Source organism: Lepus europaeus, chromosome 7, assembly GCF_033115175.1.
Source record: "Lepus europaeus isolate LE1 chromosome 7, mLepTim1.pri, whole genome shotgun sequence".
In the NCBI taxonomy this organism is placed as follows: domain Eukaryota; kingdom Metazoa; phylum Chordata; class Mammalia; order Lagomorpha; family Leporidae; genus Lepus; species Lepus europaeus.
Genome location: NC_084833.1, coordinates 17,628,909 through 17,646,699, shown reverse-complemented (window position 1 = coordinate 17,646,699; position 17,791 = coordinate 17,628,909). Strand labels below are relative to the sequence as shown.

The following is a 17,791-nucleotide window of genomic DNA, read 5'->3' as shown; positions in this document are numbered from 1 at the left end:
TTTCAGATTGGCACAGCTCTGGCCATTGTGGCCAACTGGGGGGTGAACCAGTGGATAGAAGACATATTCAGGCCGGCGCCGCGGCTCACTAGGCTAATCCTCCGCCTTGCGGCGCCGGCACACCGGGTTCTAGTCCCGGTCGGGGCACCGATCCTGTCCCGGTTGCCCCTCTTCCAGGCCAGCTCTCTGCTGTGGCCAGGGAGTGCAGTGGAGGATGGCCCAAGTCCTTGGGCCCTGCACCCCATGGGAGACCAGGAGAAGCACCTGGCTCCTGCCATCGGATCAGCGCCGTGCGCCGGCCGCAGCGCGCTACCGCGGCGGCCATTGGAGGGTGAACCAACGGCAAAAAGGAAGACCTTTCTCTCTGTCTCTCTCTCTCACTGTCCACTCTGCCTGTCAAAAATTAAAAAAAAAAAAAAAAAAAAAGAAGACATATTCATTCTCTCTCTCTCTCTCTCTCTGCCTCTTTTCTCTCTGTGTAACTCTGACTTTCAAATAAATAAAACAATAAATCTTTCAAAAAAATTTTTAAAAGAAATGAAATTCATAATCTTGATCTGAAAAGCACCAAAAGCAGCATTCACCGCACCAGAAGTAACATCACAAGGAATTCTATACTGCTGATGGTACCAAGACTTTCAGCATGGGAGGCTGCTGGGGAAAAGGGATGATCTTCCAAACACCCATGATCCCTGATATGATTATTCTAAAATTCAAATGAATCTAAGAAGTGCAGAACTCCATACTAAGTCCTATTCAAAGCTCTTTTGGAAGAAAAAACAACTCCCTTCAAGTAAGTTTAAGCAAAAATTGGAACTAAATAAAAGGATACTAGAACATCTCAAGGAACCCCAAAAAGGAGCACACCTGGAAAGCCCTTGGGTATCAAGGCTTATAGTTTGCTTTGTGGATGACTATGTTCTCTCTAGAGCTCCATTTCTCATCTTTGTTTATTTCTGGATCAATCTACATATTTCTCCCTCCCCACAGACTGTCCTTTACTGTTCTCACCAGTATGAGCCTGAATACAGCTGCATGCTAGTATCTGAGCCTAGGCTCCAAGTTCTCTGAATTCAGACTTGTTCCCTGAAGACTCAATTCCAATCTCAGATTCCTTGGAGAAAATGATTTGCTCAATTTCGGCCAAGTGTCCACCACTGGTCCAATAAGCAGCATGGCAATTTCTATCCTCAAAAATCTCAAAATGCTCCTGAAATTAAAAAAAGGTATCAATAAAACAATAAATTCTATGATGTAATTTGATACTGGAATGATGGTCAGGAAAGGCTTCATGAGAAAGGTTAACTATACACTAACGGACAAACAGGAATGAGCAAGGAAGAAATGAGACATTCCTAAACAAAGAATTTGATGCTGCTGCTATTGCTACGACCATCTAAGAAATATGGACATAAGAAACAGTTTCTTAGCACAAAAGTAACCTCCAGCAAAATATTCTTATTAAAAGCCTGCTATGAAGCTTAAGATGATTTTATGACCACAAAGCAGTATTGCTTCATCATGCAGAAATCATCAGCCACCTTACAAATGTCAATAATTATAAATTTTCAAATTGTCACCACTCCCTGACTTCCCTTCACTCCCTGACCCCCACAAGATTCTTGCTCAGACAGCATTCCAAATCAGGCAAGTGGCCAAGAATTAACACAGGTGTCTCTCACTGGTAACCCATTCAGCCTAGCCTGGTAAGTCAGCAATAGCACCATCCAGACAGAATTCACCATGGAGAGAAAGACAGTGGAGCAGAAAAGAATGTCTCTCACACACAAAAGGTGCAAGCACAATTATATATTACTGTACAAAACAAGAACCAGCACAAATTTAACAGGTCCAAATAATACTGGCTACTCAGCGTAAACTATTAGTTGCCTCCAGATTATCACCAAATATCATATTCCCACAGTCTCTCCACGAGCTTGCTTCACTCCCACAGGAAACAAAAAGTTGAAAGAATAATAACAAAGTGAGGCCAGCGCCGTGGCTCAATAGGCTAATCCTCCGCCTTGCGGCACCGGCACACCGGCTTCTAGTCCCGGTCGGGGCACCAGATTCTGTCCCGGTTGCCCCTCTTCCAGGCCGGCTCTCTGCTATGGCCCGGGAAGGCAGGAGGATGGCCCAAGTGCTTGGGCCCTGCACCCATGGGAGACCAGGAGAAGCACCTGGCTCCTGCCTTCGGATCAGCAGCCGCGGCAGCCATTGGAGGGTGAACCAAAGTGGTCACAGTTTGTAAATTCACTCTTTGGCTAAAGAGTAGCAATATTATGTAAATAGAAATTAATTGAAAATGTAACACTATAAAATAAAACAGCTCCAGGACCAAAAAGCTTCATTTTGGATAATCCTCAAACCAAAGACATTTATCCTTCAAGAACAAAGTTTCAAGAGAGTTTTAACTTGGAGGAAAAAGTGAAACTATTCAACTTTATTTTGCCAAAGCAGAACATGACAGTAAAAAGAAGAGCCAGAGGTCACAAATCTAATGGACAGTTCTTTCTAAACTCACATTCTGCACCTACGAACACATCCCAAAAGTGGCACATTAAAACCAACTAGGTGAGATTTGTTAGACCTCAATGTAATAACCAAACTAGAACTCACCATTCCTCTTCATACTTGCTGCTATATTCTGTAAGTTGAGGAAAAGAAAAATCAAAATGTTGGAACCCAAAATCTGTTCTGAAATAAATCCATTTCTCATGAGGTAGGAAAAAGATTGGCTGACTCAGTGTCATTTACACAAAGTCCTAAGAGTTGAAATATGTTAGGGGCAGTGTTATGTCTTAGTGGGTAAAGCTGCCACCCATAGCACTGACATCCCATTATGGGCACCGGTTCAAGTCCCAGGTGCTCCACTTCGGATACAGCTCCCTGCTAATGCACCTGAGAAAGCAGCAGACAATGGCTCAAGTGCTTGGTTCCCTGCATTCTTGTGGGCAACCCGGGAGAGGCTCTTGTCTCCTTCCTGGCTTTGGATTAGCCCAGCTCTGGCCTTTGTGGCCATTTGAGGAGAATCAACAGATGGAAGATCTCTCTAACTCTGCCTTTCAAATAAATAAACAAATCTTTTAAAAAATTAATTTAAATCATTTAAGATACTGAAATATACTCAGTCTCCCTTAACGAAGCTTTCTCAAACCTTGAGGAGAAAAATACTCTGCTTTTAATGTAATTTTTCACTTTTCTCAGATTTATGGTCTCTGCATAAAAATGAGAAAACAGAGATAGGTATCTGGCACAGCAGATAAAGACCCTGCCTAGGATGCCCAAATCCCATAGCAGAGTGCTTGGGGTCAAGTCCGGGCCTCTGCTTCAGATTCCAGCTTCCTGCTGATGCACACTCTGGAAGGCAGCAGGTGATGGCCCAAGTATCTGACACTCTGCCACCCATGTGCGAGACCTGGATTGAGTTCTAGGCTGCTAGCTTCAGCCCGGTCCAGCTCAGCTGTTGCAGACATTTGGGGAATGAACCAGCAGATGAGAGATCTCTTTTCCCTGACTGTCTTTAAAATAAAAAAAAAATTTACAATCACCCATATCTTGCTGCCCAGAAAAAAAAAAAAAATAGTACTTATTCTTCTAGCCTGTAAGTTAAATTTTAGAATGTTTAAGGAGTGCTTTAGTTGAAAAAAATACAGCAAGTCAGTATGATGAACACAAAACATGTGTTACAAGTCTGGAACTCGATGGAGTTTAAAATAAACAGCTACATACTGATCTCCACATCACAGCAGAGGTTTAAAAAAATTCACAACTGTTCTGTTAATTCCATAAGGACACATCTACTTCAAGATTCTAATAGCCAATTTTATGAAAAGGACAAAGTTACAATAACAAAGATCTCATTAAGAAAACGATCTTCAGCAAATAACAAAGCTCAGGTAAGGATTCTTGATCCAATATAGTTGGCAAAACAAATACTTAAAACCGGTTAAATTTTCACCTTTATTACTAAATAGTAGAGTCCTCCTTCTCCCTACTCCTAATTGTAGTCACCCAATAACACTACTAAGAAAACAGGTGTCTCCTTGTAGAAACTCAGTATAGTCATCTGTATTTTTCAAGTTTTCTATCAACAAAATAGCCTCCTATCAACAGATTTTAACGTGAAGTACAGACAATGAAGATGAATTCAGGAAACCATACTACCCTAATATTTCACAAGGAACAATGAGCTAAATGATTCTACAGGGAAGAATGCCCTGTTTAGCAAAACATTTCAGATGCATGAGCTGGACTTAAAACAATCTATGCTTTAAGCCATAATAGACACAGGAAAATGTGAAACAAAATATATCCAAGTAAGAGAAAACAGAAGGAACACTCACCAAGCTACTGCCTATGCAGGCGTTTTACTTATTTGTTTGGTTGAACTGTGCTATTGACCCATAAGTAGTATGCCCATTTTTACATATAGAAAAAGGAAACAGCATTATCAACAACTATACCAGAAACTGTTTAGTGCCTGGCATAAGTTACTTCAATTAATTCTCATGTTACCATTTGAGATTAGTATTTCCATTTTAAAGACAGGAAAACAGGCCTAGAATTGTTAAGGTCACATACTGGTGGTATCAAATTTTAAACCCACTCTCACAGCTATCCTTCCCAGACTGTGCTTATAAACTCCATTCAAGTCCCAACATTATTTCAAACCACAAGCCTCCACTTTAAGGATTCCACAAAAAAAAACTCTCAGTTATGCATGTGGTAGTTCTAATTTTTATCAAAATTTTCTTGCTTCTATCTTATTTGCCTCTTGATCATTTCAGTGTGTCATAGCACTTTGAGAAGAAATGTGCAGGCAAATACAGGATTATGTTAACAGCAATCAACATCAGTACCTTCTAGACATTCCACTCAGGCTCCAACAAAGTTCATTCCTATTTCAAACTGTAAATACCTAAACTTTTATAAGAATTCTATTTCTATCATAAAAAATAATCAAGAATCAACAAATAGTTTCAAACAAAAGAATAGTTCATACTGTTTGCAAAAGAGGTTATGCATGTCCTCCTGACACTAAATAGTCCTATGAGTCCTATAAGTCCTATGAGGGCTGCAGTATCTCTTTGGGACAATAAGGTTGACTGAACAAAACTTCCATGAACCAAGGATTAACATTCAACTTCCTATATGACTGGAGAAGAAGAAAATGGAGTGGAAGTCTGGGTCCAAAAAGCAAAGAGGAGAAACAGTCAAGGAATCTCTGAAGGTAAATAAACATTATCTTGAGAAGAAAGTCTTTCAACTCTAGGACACTCTGAATAGTTTTGTCCACACCACAACTGGGAAGCCTATGCCTATCTTCAAAATGCTCTTACCTTGAAAGTATGAGTTATTCTAACTGGGCTCTTAATACCAGGTTTATAAATTTATCTGCACAAAATACGGAATACCTGTACATTAGTCCACCACTAAAACAAAATTCATTGATATATTATAGTTATAAAGCAAAGGCAGAGGCTTGCTAATTTTTGTTCTGAGAATTTTTCAGTACACATAAGAAAATGCTACACAGAGATTAAAATTATGTTAAATATTCAGACTGATGCTATGAGCTGTATTTGGGTGACTTAACATTTTAAAAATATTTTTTAAATGTTCTTGAAATGTACTTGAAAGGCAGCATAAGAAAGACAGAAAGATCCCAGGATGCATTAACAGAAGACAGATAAAAAGCATAGAATAACTGGAATTCCAACAGGCACATCAATATGGGATGCAGGCACATAGCTCTCTGCTATGGCCTTGGGAAAGCAGTGGAAGATGGCCCAACTGCTTGGGCCCCTGCACTCAAACTGGAGACCAGGAAGATGGACCTGGCTCCTGGCTTTGGATCAGCGCAGCTCCAGCCATTGTGGCCATCTGGGGAGTGAACCAGCAGAAGGAAGACCTTTCTTCCTGTCTCTCCCTCTCTGTCTGTAACTCTACCTCTCACATAAATAAATAAAATCTTAAAGCAGAGGACTACAGCCATAAAATGGTATAAGGGTCCAATAAATGCTACAATATTGTGACCTTGAAAACAACATGCTGAGATAAACCAGATACAAAAGGACAAATATTCTACAATTCTGGTTGGACAGAATACCTATAATAGGCAAATTCATAAAGAAAGTAGATTAGAGGTTACCAAAGGCAGGGAGAGGGAAAAACTGTGACTGTTGCTTAATGGTTATAGATAGAGTTATCTCTCTGGGGTGATGAAACCATTTTCTGGAAAGATAATGGTAAGGACTGCAAAAGTTGAATGTAATTAATGCCACTGAATTGCACATTTCAAAATGGTTAAGATGTAAAACCTAAACCTTAAAACTAGTAAAAGAAAAAACCTCATTACAAAGGTTTTGGAAATAAATACATCAAAAATTCTGGAGATACAGCTTAGTGGTTAAGACACCACTTGGGATGCCCATTGCTATATCAGAATGTCTGGGTTCTAATAATGATTCAACTTCCAATGCAACTTCCTGTTAATGCAATATTAACAGGAGGCATCCGGTAGTGGTTCAAGAGTTGGCTTCCTGGTCCAGCGCTGTGGCTCACTTGGCTAATTGCAGCGCCGGCATCCCATATGGGCACCGGGTTCTAGTCCCGGTTGCCCCTCTTCCAGTCCAGCTCTCTGTTGTGGCCCAGGAAGGCAGTGGAGGATGGCCCAGGTGCTTGAGCCCTGCACCTGCTTGGGAGACCAGGAGGAAGCGCCTGCCTCCTGGCTTCAAATCAGCGTAGTACCAGCTGTTGCGGCCATTTGGGGGGTGAACCAACAGAAGGAAGACCTTTCTCTCTGTCTCTCTCACTATCTGTAACTCTACCTGTCAAATAAATAAATAAATAATCTTAAAAAAAAAAAAAAAAAAAAGAGTTGGCTTCCTGCCACCATTTGGGAGACCTGGATGGAGTTCCAGACCCCTGGCTTCAACCCGGTCCAAGCCTAGCGGTTGTGGACATTCAAGGAGTGAATCTGTGCATGGAAGATTTCGCTATTTCTCTGCCTTTCCAATAAGTTATAGAAAAAAAAATACTAAAAGCAAAAATAAACAAATGGACTACATTAAACCTAAAAATTTTTGTGTATCAAGAATACAATGAGGGGCCGGCATTGTGGCTCAGAGGGTTAACACCCTGGCCTGAAGTGTCGGCATCCCATGTGGGCACCAGTTCGAGACCTGGCTGCTCCACTTCCACTTCCAGCTCTCTGCTTATGGCCTGGGAAAGCAGTAGAAGATGGCCCAAGTTGTTGGCCCCTGCACCCATGTGGGAGACCCAGAAGAGGCTTCCGGCTTCAGATCAGCACAGCTCTGGCCAACTGGGGAGTGAACCAGTGGATGAAGGCCTCTCTCTCTATCTCTAACTCTGACTTTCAAATAAATAAATATTTTTTTTTTTTGACAGGTAGAGTGGATAGTGAGAGAGAGAGAGAGAGAGAGAGAGAGAGAGAGAGAGAGAGGTCTTCCTTTTTGCCGTTGGTTCACCCTCCAATGGCTGCTGCAGCCGGCGCATCTTGCTGATCCGAAGCCAGGAGCCAGGTGCTTCTCCTGGTCTCCCATACGGGTGCAGGGCCAAGGACTTGGGCCATCCTCCACTGCTTTCCCAGGCCATAGCAGAGAGCTGCATCAGAAGAGGAGCAGCTAGGACACACACTGGTGCCCACATGGGATGCTGGCACTGCAGGTGGAGGTCTAGCCCACTATGCCCCGGTGAAGACCCCCTAGGTTTTTCTCTTATTTGTTTTGTTTTTTAATTTATTTAATTGAAAGGCAGAGAGAGAGACAGATCTTCCATCCACTGGTTTACTCCCCAAGAGGCCTCATTGGCTGGAGCTGGGCCAGTCTAAAGCCAGGAGCTTCCCCCAGGTCTCCCACATGGGTGCAGGAGCCCAAGCCCTTGGGACATCTTCTACTGCCTCCCATGTGCATTAGCAGGAAGCTGGATTGGAAGTCTGGCAGGCAGTGCAAGCAGCTTAACCTGCTGTACCACAGAGCCTGCCCTGAGCATTTTCTCATGGACTTTTGGCCTGTGATATTTGTATATATTCTTTGGAGGTCTTACTTTCTTTGCCAGTTCTTTGAGTTGTAGGAGTTCATTATGTTCTGGATATTCGCTTCTTACTATATGAATGATTTGCAGGTAAGTTCTGTAAGTTGCCATTTTACTCTGTTCATTGTATTTTTTTTTTTTTTTAAGATTTATTTATATGGCCAGCGCCGTGGCTTAACAGGCTAATCCTCCGCCTTGCAGCGCCAGCACACCAGGTTCTAGTCCCGGTTGGGGCGCCGGATTCTATCCCAGTTGCCCCTCTTCCAGGCCAGCTCTCTGCTATGGCCTGGGAAGGCAGTGGAGGATGGCCCAAGTCCTTGGGCCCTGCACCCGTATGGGAGACCAGGAGAAGCACCTGGCTCCTGGCTTCGGATCAGTGAGATGCGCCGGCTGCAGCAGCCATTGGAGGGTGAACCAACGGCAAAAAGGAAGACCTTTCTCTCTCTCTCTCTCTCTCTCTCTGTAGCTCTACCTCTCAAATAATTTAAAAAAAAAAAAAAAAACACTAAAATATTTTTTAAAAAATGTTCAGCATTAATACCAGAAGAGAAATGCAAATCAAAACCACAATGAAGTATCACTACATACCCTTTAGAATGGTTATCAAAAAACCAGAAAGAAGTGTTGGCCAGCATATCGAGAAAGTGGAACTCTTGTGCACTGCTGATTAAGGTTGTAAATCTGTACCACTTCTATGGAAAACAGTGTGAGAGTTCCTCAGAAAATTAAAAGTATAATTATCAGGACTGGCGCTGTTGCATAGTGGGTAAAGCTGCCACCTGCAGTGCTGGCATCCCATAGTCCCAGTTCAAGTCCAGGCTGCTCCACTTCCCGTCCAGCTCTCTGCTATGGCCTGGGAAAGCAGAAGATGGCCCAAGTCCTTGGACCCCTGCACCTGCGTGGGAGACCTGAAGAAGCTCCTGGCTCCTGGCTTCAGATCAGCGCAACTCCAGACACTGCGGCCCTCTGGGGAGTGAATCAGCAGATGGGAGACCTCCACACCCCTCTGCCTCTGCCTCTCTGTAACGCTTTCAAATGAATAAATCTTTAAAAAAAAAAAAGCATAATTATCATTTGATCCAGCAATCCCATTTTGGGCTATATATCCAAAAGAACTGAAAGCAAGGTCTCAAACAGGTTTTTATACATTCATATTCACAACAGCACTATTCACATTTGCCAAGAGGCAGAAGTAATCCAACTATTCATCACCAGATGCAGTGGCTAATATGTGCATACATACAATGGAATATTACTCAGCCTTGAGAAGGAAGAAATCTTGTCACACGCTACATGATCAATGAACCCTTGAGAATATTATGTTAAGTAAAATAAAAACACTGGGTGTGATCAACTTTTTTTTTTTTTTTTTTTTTTGACAGGCAGAGTGGATAGTGAGAGAGAGAGAGACAGAGAAAGGTCTTCCTTTTTGCCGTTGGTTCACCCTCCAATGGCCACTGCGGCCAGCACACCTCGCTGATCAGGAGCCAGGTGCTTCTCCTGGTCTCCCATGCGGGTGCAGGGCCCAAGCACTTGGGCTATCCTCCACTGCCTTCCGGGGCCATAGCAGAGAGCTGGCCTGGAAGTGGGGCAACCAGGACAAAATCTGGCACCCCAAGCGGGACTAGAACCCGGTGTGCCGGCGCCGCAAGGCGGAGGGCGGAGGATTAGCCTGTTAAGCCATGGCGCCGGCCGATCAACTATTTTTTAAAGCTGTTTTTTTTTTTTTTTTGAAAAGCAATACAAAGAGCGAAGACATGCAGGTGGTGGTGGTGGTTGGGGGTGGATTTTCTATCTGGTTCACTCCTCAAATACCTGCAAGAGCCAAGGCTGGGCCAGGCCCAAGTCAGGAACGTGGAACTGAACTTCATCAGGGCCTCCCACGTGGGTGGCTGGGCCATTATTTGCTGTCTGACCAGGTGGAAGCTTCCTAGGAGGAAGCTAGATTAGAAGCACAGGAGGTAGAGCTCAAACTGATACCATGATACGGGATGCAGGTGTCCCCAGCAGCAGAGCCACAACCACCACCCCTGAGGGTGGGCTTTTGGCACAGCAGCTAAGATACTTTGGGATTTGAGGCCAGCCTTGTGGTGTAGTGGGTTAAGCTGCTGCCTGCAACATCAGCATCCCACATGGATGCTGGTTTGAGTCCCACCTGTTCTACTTCGGATCTAGCTCCCTGGTAATGCACCTGGAAAAGCAGTGGAAGATGGCCCAACTGCTTGGGCCCCTGCACTCACATGGGAGACCTGAAGGAAGCTCCTGGCTTCAGTCCGGCCCAGCCTTGGCCACTGCAGCCATTTGGGGAATGAACCAGCAGACTGAAGATAGACAGATTGCCATCTCTCTCTCTCTCTCTCTCTCTCTCTCTCTCTGTAACTCTGCCTTTCAAAAAAGTAGCAAGATAAAATAAACCATAAAAGAAAAACAAGATACAGTATGGAATGCCCATATCCCACATCAGAGAGCCTGGTTCAAGTCCGGGCTCCTCCACTTCCAATCTAGCTTTCCGCTAAGGCACACCCTAGAAGGTAGGATGTGATGGCTCAAGCAGTTGGGTTCCTGCCAACCACATGAGAAACTCTAATTGAGTTCTTTGCTTCTGGACTCCTGGCTTCAGCCTGGTCCCACGCTGGCTGTTGCTGGTATTTGGGAAGATCTTTCTCTCTGCCTCTGTCACACTGCCTTTAAAATAAATGAATCAATAACTTAAAAAAAAAAAAAAAAACTAGCGGTTAGCAGTGTTGGGGGGAAGAGGAGAAAGAGGAGTTGTGGTTTAAGGGCTATAGTTTCTGATTTGCAAGATAAAAACTTGAATCTGTGTCACTCTGCCTTTCAAATAAACAAATCTTAAAAAACACAAAACTGGATATTGGTTTCCTAAAAATGTGAATATATTTAGTGCAACAGAACTGTACACTTAAAAATGGTTAAGACAGTAATTTTTTTTAACCACAATAAAGAATTGCAAATATAGGGGCCGGTGTTATAGTGTAGTGGGGAAAGCCGCAGCCCATAATGCCATACGGACACCAGCTGCTTCACTTCTGATCCAGCTCCCTGTTAATGGCCTGGAAAACACAGCAGAAGCTGGCCCAAGTGTTTGGGCCCCTGCTACCCACATGGGAGACCCAGAAAGAAGCTCCTGGCTTCAGCCTGGCCCAGCCCTGGCTCTTGTGGACAGAAGCAGAATGAATCAGTACATGGAGAATCTCTCTCTCTGTGATGTGACTTTTTCAAGTAAATAAATCCTAAAAGAAAATAATAACCGCAAATGTAGGAGCCAGTGTTGTAGCTAGAGCGGATTAAGCTTCTACTTGAGATGTGGGCATCCCACATCAGAGCACTGGTTCAAGTCCCAGTTACTGTGCTTCTGATCTGGCTTCCTGCTAATGCATCTGGGAAAGTGGCAGAAGATGACCCTAGCAGCTAGGCCCTGCCAATCACATGAGAGACTGAAATGGAGCTTCTGGCTCCTGCCTTTGGCCTGGTCCAGCCCTGGCTGTTGGTGGCCATTTAGGGAATGAACCACAGGATGAAAAATCTGATTCATGGGGCCAGCGCTGAGGCATAGTGGGCTAAAGCCTCCACCTGCAGCGCCAGCATTCTATATGGGTGCCAGTTCCAGTCCCAGCTGCTCCTCTTCCAAACCAGCTCTCTGCTATGGCCTGGAAAAGCAGCAGAGGGTGATGGCCCAAATGTTTGGGCCCCTGTACTCACGTGGGAGACCCGGAGAAAGTTTCTGGCTCCTGGCTTCGGATCAGCCCAGCTCTGGCCATTGCAGCCATTTGGGGAGTGAACCAGTGGATGGAAGACCTTTCTGTCTCTCCCTCTCTCTCTCTGTAACTCTACCTCTTAAATAAATTAATAAAAACTTTAAAAAAAATCTATCCATTCTTCTGTCATGCTTTCAAATATATAAATCTTTAAAAATACAAATATAAAAAGGTTAAAATGGCAAATTTCACAATGCTACAATTTTTAAAAATATTAAAAAACACTGAACTGTAACCTTAAAGGAGTGAACTGTACGTGATGTGCTTTATCATCTATAAAACTGTTTCATTTAAAAAAAAAAAACAAAAAACAAACAAAAACAAAACTCAAGAACTTTTAACTATCATTCACTGAAAACAGTAATTTCTTGGGAGCACCAGAAGCCTCCAGCAGAGCTTATGTTCCTACTGCCTCCAACTCTGTCCAGGCTTTCAGGTGGCAGCTGCCCCCACCACCCTCTTCTAACACCCTACCTCCTTGTGAGGTCCACCCTCAGGAAAATGGAGTTAAAGAGCAGCAGCGACAGTCATAGGAAGGGGAATGTGACTCAGGCTCGAGCTCTAATTTAGCAGCCGAGTCCAAATGTTTATTAACAACAACAATTTCCTCAGCAGACACGCACACAGTATGTGATGGTCTCTGCCGCTTCCCTTTCCTTCCCCTCTCCACCACTGCACATCTAAAAGACGGACTTCTCTGCTCCTGTGCTGGGATATCAGCGGGCCTACCGCCTGTGGCAGAAGCTATTAAATACAGAGCACTATCTAAAATATGGCTGTTAGGGGTGGGCATCGTGCACAGTAGGTGGGGGTAGCACACCCTCACCTCATACTGGAGTGCCTAATTCGAGTTCCAGCTACTCTGCCCCTCAGATCCAGCTTCCAGCTTCCTGCTAGTGCCCAGGGAGGCAGCAGCTGTTGGCCCAAGAACTCATATGGGTTCTTGGCACCCACATGGGAGACCAAGATGGAGTTCCTGGCTCCTGGCTGTAGCAGGCATTTGGAGTGTGAACCAGCGGATGGAAGGGAAGGTATGTTACCTCTCTCATACAAGCTCTCTCTCTGGTTGTCTCTCTGCCTTTCAAATCAATCAATCTTTCTTTTTTTTTTTTTTTTAAAGATTTATTTATTTGAAAGTCAGAGTTACAGAGGGAGAGGAGAGCCAGAGAAAGTGAGAGAGAGACAGAGGGAGAGAGGTCTTCCATCTGTTGGTTCACTCCCCAACTGGCATCAACAGCCAGAGCTGCACCCATCTGAAGCCAGGAGCAAGGAGCTTCTTCCTGGTCTCCCAAATGGGTGCAGGGGCCTGAGGACTTGGGCATCTTCTGCTGCTTTCCCAGGCCATAGCAGAGAGCTGGATCGGAAGTGGAGCAGCCGGGAGTTGAACTGGCACCCAAATGGGATGCTGGCACTATAGGAGGCAGCATTAGTCACTACGCCACAGGGCTGGCCCCTCTAAAAATTAAAATTAAAAAAAAAATCCAACAGTATTTTTTTTTCACTTTGTGTTGCTATATGGGGGCAAACTGTTGAAATCGTTACCTAATTTATACTAAACTGATCTTTTGTATATAAAGAGAATTGAAAATGAATCATGATGTGATTGGAAGGGGAGAGGGAGCGGGAAAGGGGAGGGTTGTGGGTGGGAGGGAAGTTTTGGGAGGGGGTAGCCATTGTAACCCATGAGCTGTACTTTGGAAATTTATATTCATTAAATAAAAGTTTAATTAAAAAAATAATAATTTTCAAGCTATTCTACGTGTACTACAAGATAAGGCAAATAAGCAAAAATATTAATGTAATTAGGGCATCAAAGAAATACATGTCAAAATTTAAGAAAAACTTTGTAATAAAAATATCAACTGGAAAAAAAAATTAAAATTTAAAAATGTGGTTACAGCAGGTAAAGCCGCCACTTGCAGTGTTGGCATCCAATATGGGCACCAGTTTCGAGTCCTGGCTGCTCCACTTCCAATCCAGCTCTCTGCTATGGCCTGGAAAAGCAGTGGAAGTTGGCCCAAGTCCTTGGGCCCATGAACCCGTGTGGGAGACCTGGAAGAAGCTGGCTTTGGCTCAGCGCAGCTCCAGCCACTTGGGGAGTGAACCAGTGGATGAAGACCTCTCTCTCTGCCTTGCCTTTCAAATAAATAAATCTTAAAAAAAATTAAAATGTGGTTAAAACAAACTCTGCCTAGCACCTATTATTTAAAATTAAAAACAGAGAGGGCCGGCGCCGTGGATCAATAGGCTAATCCTCCGCCTTGCGGCACCGGCACACCGGGTTCTAGTCCCAGTTGGGGTGCTGGATTCTGTCCCAGTTGTCCCTCTTCCAGGCCAGCTCTGCTGTGGCCCAGGAGTGCAGTAGAGGATGGTCCAAGTGCTTGGGCCCTGCACCCCATGGGAGACCAGGAGAAGCACCTGGCTCCTGCCTTCGGATCAGCGCAGTGCACCGGCCACAGCGGCCATTGAAGGGTGAACCAACGGAAAAAGGAAGACCTTTCTCTCTGTCTCTCTCTCTCTCACTGTCCACTCTGCCTGTCAAAAAAAAAATAAAAATTAAAAAAATTAAAAACAGAGAGCATGAGGCAGATGTTGTGGCACAGCTGGCTAAGTCACTGCTAGCCACCCCTGCACTCCATATCAGAGGCCAGTTTGAGTCCCAGATACTCGGCTTCTCATCCAGTTTCCTGCTGATGTTTTGGTGGGGGGGACTCACAGGAGATGATGGCTAAGCGCTTGGGCACTTGCAACCCACAGGGGAGAGACCCAGATGAAGTTCCAGGTCCTAGTTTTGGCCTGGCCCAGTGCTGGCTACTGCCAGCATTTGAGAAGTAAACCAGCAATGGAAGACCTCTCTCCCTCTCATTTTGCCTTTCAAGTAGATGAAAACATCAATAATTAAGTATGTACTATGTATAATATATACTCATTTTTTAAAAGACAGAGTATGCATTCAACCTTGTAGTTAAGATGTGTGCATCAGAGAGTACCTAGGTTTGATACCTGGCTCCAGCTTCCTCCTAATGCAGATCCTGGGAGGTGGCAGGAGATGGCTCAAGTCACTGGGTTCCTATGACCCACATGGCAGGCCCGGATTGAGTTTCCAGCTCCCAGCTCCCACCTGGCCCAGTCCCAGCCATCTGGGCATTTGGGGAGGGAACCAGTAGAAGGGAAATCTCTGTCTCATATTTCTCTAACAAATAAAAGGATGGCTAATATGGTAAAATTTAAACAAAAACAAAAATGTGAATGGTATGTCTGTTTCAGTAATAAGCATTTCTAAAGCATATAAACAGGATGGAAAAGATAAAGACCAGATACTAACAATTATCTCTGAGTAAAATGTCTATGGGTAAGTTTCTTCCTGACTTTTCTGAGTTTTTATAATGAATCTGTAACTTCTGTAATAAGAATAACAAATGGAATCTTTGGAAAAACATATCATTCTGGCCCCAAACTTCACTATCTGTCTTATTGTGCCACAGGTACTTGTGCATGCTACAGCACTGGACCGAATGAGCACCGTGTGAGAGGGACCCAGTTGCCTCCATTTCCCAGATGAGAACAGGATCAGGAAGACACTTGGCCAAGGTTGTATAATTAGTAATTGACACTGCAAGGATTACAAACCAGGCCTTCTAACTTCAAGCCCTGGGTCCTTTTCATTCCACCACATCTCAGAGGGCAATTTGCATGCTGCTCATCACCGTGTTTACAACAACAACAAACTCTGCCATGAGCCCTTTTGTAAGAGCACTTCCTACTTAACCTTGAGCCAGTAAGGCACTGAACTCCCGAGGGCTTCAGTCTCCCCACCTGCAGAGTCAAGCGGCGCCTCCTGCCAGTGGATCCTAAGTCCAGACACCACATTAGAAGAAAGGCAGACGGGCAAAAAAGTAGTCCAGGCCTGTGCTCTGGGCCAAGGGTCACGACCAGAAACAGGTGGGGGACAGTCAGAGAGGGGAAAGAACACAACTTCCCTGGTTCTCGCACCTCCTAAGTGCAGCTTACAGGACGTGAAAACTGGTGTCCAGAGAAGATCCCTGTACCGACAGTCCGCGCGTGTTACTGCTAACTCCGTGGTTTTCCAAGCGGACTCATTAAGGCTAAGGCAGAAGAAACCCTACAGAAAGAAACGCCTTCGTTCTCGCCAAGGACTCAGCGAGAAACTGAAACTTTGGCAGGACTCTGAGAGACGCAACACTCATGAAAAGGCTGAGAGAATACAATTAAAGCCTCTCCGATCCAAAAAAGAGTCGAAACCCGTGCCCAGACCTTGAAAAGGTGAAATCCCCTGTGAAAGAGGCACTGGGTATTTGCAACCCTTTGCACTGCAGCCATTGTAAAGCGCTCTCGCACTCTAAAACTGTTGCACAGCCTTTCTGCTCGAGGGTAATAAGCCGATACTATTAACTCTGCTAGCCAGACACAGAGTCCATTTTGCTGAAACAGGTTCAGAGCAAAATCTCGCCACCTTCCCCTTGGCCGTGGGGATGAGTCTACACCACTGCCCGCGGGACCGCAACCAAGACACCAGCAGCTTTCGACCCAAAGCCAGGTCTCTGGCGAAGAACTCGCTTCCACAGGCTCCCCGCGCCCCCGGGGCGAAGCTCCGGCCCCGCCGCTTCTAGGCCATGACTGGGTGAGCACCTGATGTAGGGGGGAGGGCGAGCCCGGGCGCCGGCAGATCTGGGGCGAGGAGCCGGGGGCCCTCGCGGCTCCCGCGCGGCGCTGCCCTCGGAGGCCCAGGGGTCCGGGGACCCCCCTCCGGGGGGTGGGCACCAAGAACACGTGGGGCGACAGGGGCCACGGAAGGCATGTCCCGGGAAAGGCAGCCGGGAGGAAGACAACGGAGCAGCCCTGGCCGGGGACCGAAACCCTCAGAGCCCCGAGAGTGACGGCACAGGGCGCGGAGACAGGGGCAAGGCCACGAGGAGGGCGGGTCTCCCTGGGCCCCGGGGGCACGCGCCGGCGGGACCCGGGGAGCGGGGGACCCCGACACGCGGGGAGGAGAGCGCAGCCCTGCCCCTAGGGCGCGGGGACCCAGCAGCGGCCGCGCCCGGAGGGCCCTGTGACCCACAGCCGCCCGAACCGGACCCGCCCCGCGGCGCCTCCCTCCTGCCTCCTCTCCCTCCCTCCCTCCCTCCCGCGGCCCGTTATCCCACAGCCGCCGCACTCACCAGCGGCTGCACCTGAGCCCGCCGCTGTCTCAGCTACTGCCTGCGCCTCCGCAGCCGCCGCCGCCACCGCCGCCGCCTCACTGCTGAGGCCGAGTCCCGGGGGAGCCTCCGCGTCCCGCCGCCGCTGCCGCTGCCGCCAGAGCAGAACACCCCAAAATGGCGGCACTTCCGGCACCTACCACTGGCGGGGAGGGCCGAGGTGGAGGGGAGGCCGGCGAGCGGGAACGTACCACCGCGGCGCCGCCCGCAGCCGGAGCGGAGCGCGGCGCAGGGGCGGGCCGAGCGCCGGCGCTGCAGCGCCCCCTCGGGCTGGGGAGTGGAGACGCAGCGGCGCCAAAGCCCCCGGGGGCGCGGGCGGGGTCCTGAGCCCCGGGAGCTCTTAGGGGCGCATCCCTTTGTCTCTGAGCTCCACCGAAGGGAGGACCCCGGCCTGGGAATCTGTGCACCGCACCCACAGAAGCCCTGGAGGACGCTGGTGGGCGAGCACTCCAGCTTGGCACTGAATATACGCCTAATAAAATCTTTAATGAATGAATGAGTGAGTGAGTGAAGGTGCTTGGCCAGCCCAGGCACATGGCACACCCTCCAGGCTACAGCACCCAGGCCTTCTTACCTCTTGGCTGGTATGTGCAGTGCCTGCTAGCAAGGTGATCAGCAGGTGGACGCACAACCTGCCACACCCAGGGGGCTCGTAAGGATTCCATTAAGACACTGCCAGCCCAGCCCTAACCTACTTTTCCCAGAAAAAGAAACATTTTGAATGCCCCAAGTTATATC

General features: G+C 46.6%; 1 protein-coding gene across 2 annotated transcripts in view; it reads right to left on the bottom strand.

Annotated features, from left to right (window-relative positions):
- The window catches only part of CELF1 (CUGBP Elav-like family member 1), a 111,767-nt gene extending 94,630 nt beyond the window's left edge, over nucleotides 1-17,137 (bottom strand). For both annotated transcript variants that reach the window (XM_062196148.1, XM_062196147.1), the window contains exon 1: nucleotides 17,015-17,137. The gene's annotated coding sequence lies outside the window, so the exon portion shown is untranslated. The remainder of the gene's footprint in view (nucleotides 1-17,014) is intronic.
- Between the last annotated feature and the right edge of the window lie 654 nt (nucleotides 17,138-17,791).